The sequence below is a fragment of the Uloborus diversus genome, chromosome 2 (genome assembly GCF_026930045.1).
Source record: "Uloborus diversus isolate 005 chromosome 2, Udiv.v.3.1, whole genome shotgun sequence".
Classification (NCBI taxonomy): Eukaryota; Metazoa; Arthropoda; class Arachnida; order Araneae; family Uloboridae; genus Uloborus; species Uloborus diversus.
The window spans coordinates 40,947,768-40,955,735 of record NC_072732.1 but is presented as its reverse complement, the minus strand read 5'-3'; positions in this window follow the sequence as shown (position 1 = coordinate 40,955,735).

The following is a 7,968-nucleotide window of genomic DNA, read 5'->3' as shown; positions in this document are numbered from 1 at the left end:
ATATCATTTACTAAATACTTGAGTTATTAAAGACTTTTTTAAGTTTTTGCCAGTTTCTGCCGGTTTTTACCGGTTATAACCAGTTTCTGCCACTGGCACGGCAAAAACTAGTTTCTGCCGGCAGAAAGCCAACCCTAGATAATAAGCAGTAAATTATCACCCTGAAGTCAGGGTTAGGGCTGAACTTTAAGCATCATACTGCCAGCTTAGTCATTGCCGGCCTTAGCCAATGTGGGGCCTGATTGGAGAACTCTGGCAGGGTCCTTTTACGGAATGATTGCATTTAACTTCAGACACAAAACAGAATTAGAGTGAATTTAAAAAAATGTGAGACAAGCTTAATGCTGATAAATTTTATATGTATAATTTAGTGTTTTTCCAGCAAAATGATATATATCTAATGCTGTAAGAATTTAAAACAAAATCTTAGGCTGTCTTTAGTTATTTCAGCAGTAGGACAAAAGAGGGAGGTCGCCTCCCACCCTCCTCCAGGAAATGTAGAAAATAATGCTTAAAAATGCAGCTTTAATTAGAAGAAAAGGTTTGGGAAGGAAGAAAGGTTCAAAGGCTTATCCGGAAAGAGAATTGTCAAAACTGACCCCAAAATCTGAATTTTAGGCATTTTTTTGTAAAATTAAGGGAAAATGTGTAGGAATTCCTGATTGAACTATTTTCAAAACTGAAGTCAAATTTAAGCTAATTTTGGTGACAAGAAGTATGACCCTCTGAAAATTTTTCAATAGTAGAGTGTTAAAAACGAAATTTTAGGCTATCTTGATAACAACAGAAGAAAGTTATTGTCTCTAAAGAATTTTTCAAAACTGGCATCAATTTTAGATTATCTTTAAGGAAGGAAGAGTAGAGGGCTATCCAGAGGAATTTTCTAAAAACTAAATTCTAAGCTATCTGTGGTGATCTTACTCACTTTCAATGTGAGCATGGTTACAGAAAAAAAAATATTTATTTCTCCTACATATAAAATTTTGTCCTTGTTAACAATTTATTCAATTTTATGAAAATTCAACAACAATATTTGCAAGGCAAAATATTAAAGAACAAAGTCAAACTCTCTCTCAAAAGCATACATTTCCCATTTTAGACCAAGAAATAAACTTAACTTGTTGATATTGCCTTAACTTGTTCACTAACATGTTAACTTTGTACTGCAAGAGTGTTAATTAAAAACTAATTACAATGAGCGATTGTCGACAGCTTATACAAAAAGTGGAAAACGCCGGATTTGCAAATCTTTCATACATTGATTGCATGGAGATAAGCGTTTGTTTTAGAACTAGGGGTACAAAATGGGTACACAATAATGGGTAAAAAATGTTATAAAACAAATATTTATTGAAATTAATTCAGAATTAGGAAGTAATAAATAAAAGTTCTAATTGTAAACACAAGAAATTTGTAAAAATTCTTGATCTCAGAAACATGACCTACACAAGAGCTGATTAAAAGTTTTTTTTTTTTTTAAATTCCTCTGTTGTGAATATTTATTTAATTTTATTTTCCTTCATTTTATAACATTTAATTTTAAAAAACATCAACAAAAAATTTCCCATTTCTCTCAAAAGTTTAGAGTGGATCCACTCTAATTTCCGATTTTTTCCTAACTAATCTAATAAAAAGTATTAATTTTTTCTCTCCCAATGTTGCACTCAAAGACCTCATTAGTGGAAAGTTCCGTGAGTGACCAGGCTTGCAATGAAATTTCAAGTTTTTCCCATTTTCCAGTAGTATTTCGAAATTCCCTGAGAATTCTCGGGTTTCCAGGTAGTGGCCACAGTGTAAAAATCAATAGCCCTTCCCTTAACATATTCCTTGATCCGCCTTTGATGTTTGAGCTTGCTCTGTGATTAGAATTTAGTCAAATAAATGAAAAAATTTATGAAGTAAATGAAAAAATGTATACACGTAGTTACTATAAACACAAAAGGAAAAATATTTTAATTAAATTTAATTCTTAGCACGCAAGAAAAATGAAATGTGGTAAATAATTAGTGAAACTGAACATTAGTTTTCTTTACAATGAATAGCAATAATTATAAAAACACTAGCTGTGTCACCTGGCTTTGCACGGTTCACCCTGAAAATAAAATTTATGTCAAGTGATGCCTATTCAACACTCAGGCTTAAACCAAAGAAAAAACAGTAAAATTTTGCGACAGATTGTGGAAAAATAACCAAAAAGTAAATATTTTAAATCCTCCAATTACAGGAAAAACCTTTAAAACAAAAACAAGAATTTTACTTGTTAATATTCAAGAAAAAAAAACGGCAACAGATCTTTCGTCTCAATGATTTTCTTCATTGCTATAAATTTTAATAAAAGCATTGTTGCGGAAAGTTGAGATGAGGCCTCACTGAATAATATTTTGAATGGAGGAAATCCTTTGAAAAATAGGGATTTTATGTCGAAATCTATGTGTCACACTTAATAGTTTTTAATTGATATCTCCGCTAATTATAATCTTATAATCAGAAGATTATGTTAAATAGCTAAACATAAAGACAGGAAGATTACGAATCCATCAATACCTGGTTCGATAGTTAGTTCACTTTCGTTCGGGAGAAGTAACTTGGACATACATACGTAGGTACATATGCTCAGTTTTTAATTATATAAGATTAGTTAAGAAATATTTCGAAAAGTAATATTGAACACTAGAGGATAAAATAGAGTCAGCCATTTAAAAAGCTTTGGAAGGAGTAATTACCCTTACCATCTCTCATAAAAGGCATCTGAAATATAAGTCCTTTGTTACTTTCCTTCAAAAGTGTAGAATTGATGGTCTTAAAAGTCCTCTATAGCTTAATTAAATTAATACATCTAAAAAATTTTAATGTCTTGCTTGTTCCCCCACGAAAATTTCAAAGATCTAAAGATCACTGTCTGAAGGTACCGCACTTATTTTCTTTAGAAAGCATAATATATGGGGCCCAAAGCTCGTTGACTTTTGAGTATTTGTAACAAATAAGAATAAAACAAAAACAAAAATACACATGAATTATTGAGCGACTTAAATTATAAATGCACTGTGGGAAAAGATGTCAAAATTAAATTCTGAATCGAACATCGAAAATAAAACAACTTACCATTTTTGCTCTTTTGGGTTTCAGAAAACTCAAGACAACACAAGATAAATATATTAAAAACGTCCTGTGGAAATGTACCACAATTAAATTTGCTTGTGCAAAAGCACAGTAGTGACAACGCAATCAATTCATGCTATTGAATGTTAACTCCTTCAACAGAAAACAAATATACCAGTATAAATACGCAATGAAAAGAATTCCAAAGATTTCATTTGGTTTTCAAAAACAACTTTAACGTCTGCTCAAAGTACGTTTCCGGTGAAGAGTGAACATCCGGTTGCCAATTTTTATTTCCTAATTCATACGAAAATCGTCAAAGAGATATATATATTTTGATTTTCGCCTTTTCTCTCAGTATGTAGCGCCACCTAGCTGTAGTTTAGGAAAACGTTTGATGCATGTTTTTTTTTTTTTTAAATTGTATTTGAATACTATTATATAATTTTAAAGTTGAATGTTCAGAAGGAGGATAGGACCCCTCATTTTATCCAATCACCTAAGGATTTTTTTTTTGCAAATATCCAGCTTTAAAATTTTGAAGAGGAAAAGCAGGGACTGTAAAATATAATTAAGATATTTTTTTCTGTATTTTATAATGTTTTTATATCTACTCTGCATTACTGTAAGGCCACAGCCCAGAGAGAGCATCCGCGATATAAAAACGTAAAGAAAGGTGGATAAGGGCGACACTTTCAAAGTTTTCCCCTACTCTGAAAAAACTGTGAATCCGGCACAGCCTGAATTTGTTTTTCACTGCCTTTTCGATGAATTACCCATCTTCCTTCAAGTTCCAGTATTAAGCTTTATTATTATTTCTTTGATTGTGAATTATAAAATGCATGTGTAATCGTGAGAAACTATTTACAATCTATTGCTCTAAAGGAAACATAAATACCAAAAATCCTAAAAAGTTTTAGGCTTTCGCTCTTACATAGTATCAAAGAAGAACGGAATTGAGGGAAGGGGTCCCCCGGTAATTTTACAAATTGAAGTCTTATAAACGCAATTTTAGCTGATTTTTGGTGGCATTAGACATAGTAGAGGAAAAGGTTTCACAGTCCACCTTCACCCAAGTAACACTGAAACGTTACGTCATCGTTACATCACGTTGCAATTAGTTGAAACATCGTTACCGTTTCCCACACAACGTGATATCACGTTGCTTTACCGATTCGTTACAAAAAGCGTAATTTTAAAACGTTACATCACGTTGCAAATTTCTTAAATTTGTAACGTTGACAAACAGTTGCAAAAGAAACGTTACTTATCGTTACTTTTCGTTGCACCTTGCCTCGTCTTCGGCAACCTCCGAATCCTAGTGGCCATTTTCAGTAAACAACGTCTGGCTTGCTATGCCGCCATTGTTTGCAACTTCGCAATCGCGATCTCTCATCACTTTTAGCGGTAAGTACTTTGTATTATTGTTAGTGCATTATTGTTGATATACTTATTTAATTTAAAACTAGTATGTTGTGGCCATCACGAAACTTTCTTCTATATTTTTCTTTTTTTCTGATCCCTCCCCATGCTTGACGAGGAAGCAATATTCCCAACAAAAACAAAATTACACATGCAAAAACTTGACGACTATCCCAATGTCTGAATTATTGCAAAAGCAAAGCAAAGAGCGAAAATTGAAAGTTATTTTAAAAGCCTTGCTTGAATTAATTACAAATATTTTATTTGTTAACAAACATAAGATGGCAACAGTTAAAAATTTTAAATCATTGAGATAATATTTCCTATCATTTCCATACAATTAAAATCACGAGAAATACGCAGACGACAAACTATTACGATTTATCTTTCTTATTGTTGCATTAATAAAAATGTTTTTATTCGCAAAAAAAAAAAAAAAAAAAAAAAAATCAACACCTCTTGGAGCGATCGGCGTCAAAATTGAACCAAAGCCTGTTTACATATGGATTCACATATATTCCAAATTTCAACCAGAACGTAGCATTACTTCTTGAGATAGGGCACTCAAAATGGAAAAAAAGAACGGGTGATTGCGCTACCCCCCCTTTTTAGCTGTTGACACAAAAATAAAATCAGTTCTTATACCCACTAAAGGCTACTTGCCGATAAATTTTTCTTTCATTCCGTTCATTATTTCTTGAGATACAGCAGTCACAATTGACGACAAAAAACGTTCTATAGCTCAACCCCCGTTTGAGTTATTGACACCAAAATTGAATCAGCACCTGTTCCTGTTAATACCAACATATGGACCAAATTTTGTTTGATTCCGCCAGTTTCTTCCTGAGGAATAGCAAGCACGCGTAACTCGAAAAACGTCCCATTGCTCCACCCCCCTTGGAGGAATTCGCGCCAAAAACTAATGGGTACAAGTTCACATAGGGGCACATATGTGTACTAAATTTCGTTCGATTTCATGCGGTAGTTTTTGTTGTAGAGCGGCCACAAAAAACTGGTCACACACAGACGTGACACACATACACACACACATACACACACACACACACACACACACACACACACACACACACACACACAGACATTTTCCAAAAATGGTCGAAATGGACTCAGCACACCTCAAAACGTTCGAATCCGTCAAAATTCGAAAATTTGCACGAATCCAATACTTTCTTCTATATATTAGATATAGAAGAAAGTAAAAAAGTGTTATTACATATTTTTATGAAGTTAATGAACCGCCGTTGGTCGGAGTTTGAGTATTTTTCCCACCGTACTTTTATTTTTAATATTGTTTGAAAGAATAATGTTAGATGTTTTTATTTGAGTATTTATTCATTGATTTCTTAAAAAGATGCTGAAGCTTGGGGATATGTTCCATTAATAAGCTATAAAAGCGATAAATGATACCATTTTTTGCTCATTTAATCGGCTTTTTGCAGAATGATTTTGACGAAATAACTGTAGCAATTTTTTGAAAATTTTTTCTTCATATAACTGAAATTATCTTTAGTAATAATACTTCAAATTTTTGTTAAAGCTCTGATGTAAGAGGATTTTTTCAAAACTTTCATGCCTTTCGAAAAATATTTTTGGAGTTCTTTAGTAATAATAATAATTATTTTTTCAAGGATTTATTTATGAAAAAAGTTTTTATTTAATTTGCAGTAATATCGTTAATTTTGACTATTAATAGAATTCTAATTGATGTAAATTCGGCTATGCTATGTTATGCTCTGTTTATTTTTAAATGTCAGGAATGCTCTTATAAAATATTGTGAATGAAGCAACAGTGTGAGAATACTCGAACGCCTTTAAACGGAATGAGACATTTTATAAATTATAAAAAAAGAAGAAAAAAACAAAGATTTTATAAAAGTATATTAACAGTAATTGCATTAACAAAAAATACAGAATACTTATTGTATCAAAAATTAAGGTTTCAATGAACCCACCTCCATTCTTACCAAGAAAAAAAAACTTTATTCAAGCTTTGAAAAAAAAAAAAAAAAAAAAAAAAAACTTAATACAACGTTTAAAAGCAACGTGATGTAACGTGATAAATAAAGGTTGATGTAACGTTACTGAAACCGTTGCTTTTGCGTTTTGCAACGAGACATATTTTCGCTCTATCAACGTCACCAGTAACGTGATGTCAACGATTCAGAGCAACGTGATGTAACGTGATTTATGTTACTTGGGCAAATACGTTTTTAAAAGGCAAGTCAAAATTCACAATTTTTGGGAATTTTAGTATAGTTAAAGGAAAGGGAGATTGGAGTTTTTCCTTCCCAATGTTTATTCCAAATCGAAGAGAACTTAAGGTTCTCGTTCTCGTTGGGAATGTCAAAGAGCCGTGTCCTCTCTCCAGAGAAATTTTCCAAAACTGTAAACTTGAAATGCAATTTATGCTATTTTTTGGTGATTGATGACGTTAAGAGATTGGAGAAATTCAAGTTCTGAAGTTGTTTTGAGTTCTGAAAACACATTTTAGGAGAGTTTTGATGACGTTAGAGGAGTGGATCGTTAGTGATGTAAGAAGAAGGGTTTAGCGATTCGGTTTTTCTGAGATAAAAAGTTGCTATTTTTAAGCGATCTTTGGCAACGTTACAAAAGGGAAGCGGGGGATGGGGTGTCCGACCCAAAAAATAACTTGAGATTAAAGTCTCAAAATGCAATTCATGCAATTTTTGGTCATATGGGACAGTTGTGCCTCTCCTCTAGAAATGTTTTGAAATCAGTCTTAAAAATGCAACTTTAAATTATCTTTAGGGGCAGGAGCGCGAATGTCAGAGGTTCTGCTCTAGGGAGCGGCAGTTGCTCCTCCCCCCCCCCCGCTGTGCTCAAAAGAATGTTTCATACTAATTATGAACGACTATTGTTTCAACGATTGCTCAAATTATCACAAATACCAGGAAATTTGTTTTGATTCATTCCATACCTGTATGTATTTCAGTTATAAAAAAATCATTTTACGATGATTTTTGTCATCTTTTGAGTACAAAATGCTAGTACTACTTTTGTATTTAACCCATTAACCGCCGAAACTCGAAATCGTTATTTTTTTTGGATAAAAATCATAAAAGTTATCATTCTGAACCTATATAATAGTAATATGCTTAAAAAAGAACAAAAATGCACTTACTTTTACAAATATAGGGTGTTGCATTGACGCAACGTCAGCGGAAAAGGAGTATTAATGCTAAGTAGTTTTATCAGAAATTCTTCAGCAGTTTCAATGCTGTTTATACACAGGAAATTTTTGTAATCTTAGTTATGGTTCTTAATCATGCCGAGCACTTTAGAAGAAACTGAAATTTATATAAAATAAGCACATAAATGCATTTTAGAAAATTTAAATTTTGAGGAAACATCGATTTTTTATAGTAACACATGAAAAGCTTCGCTGCAATCGTGATGAAGTGCAAC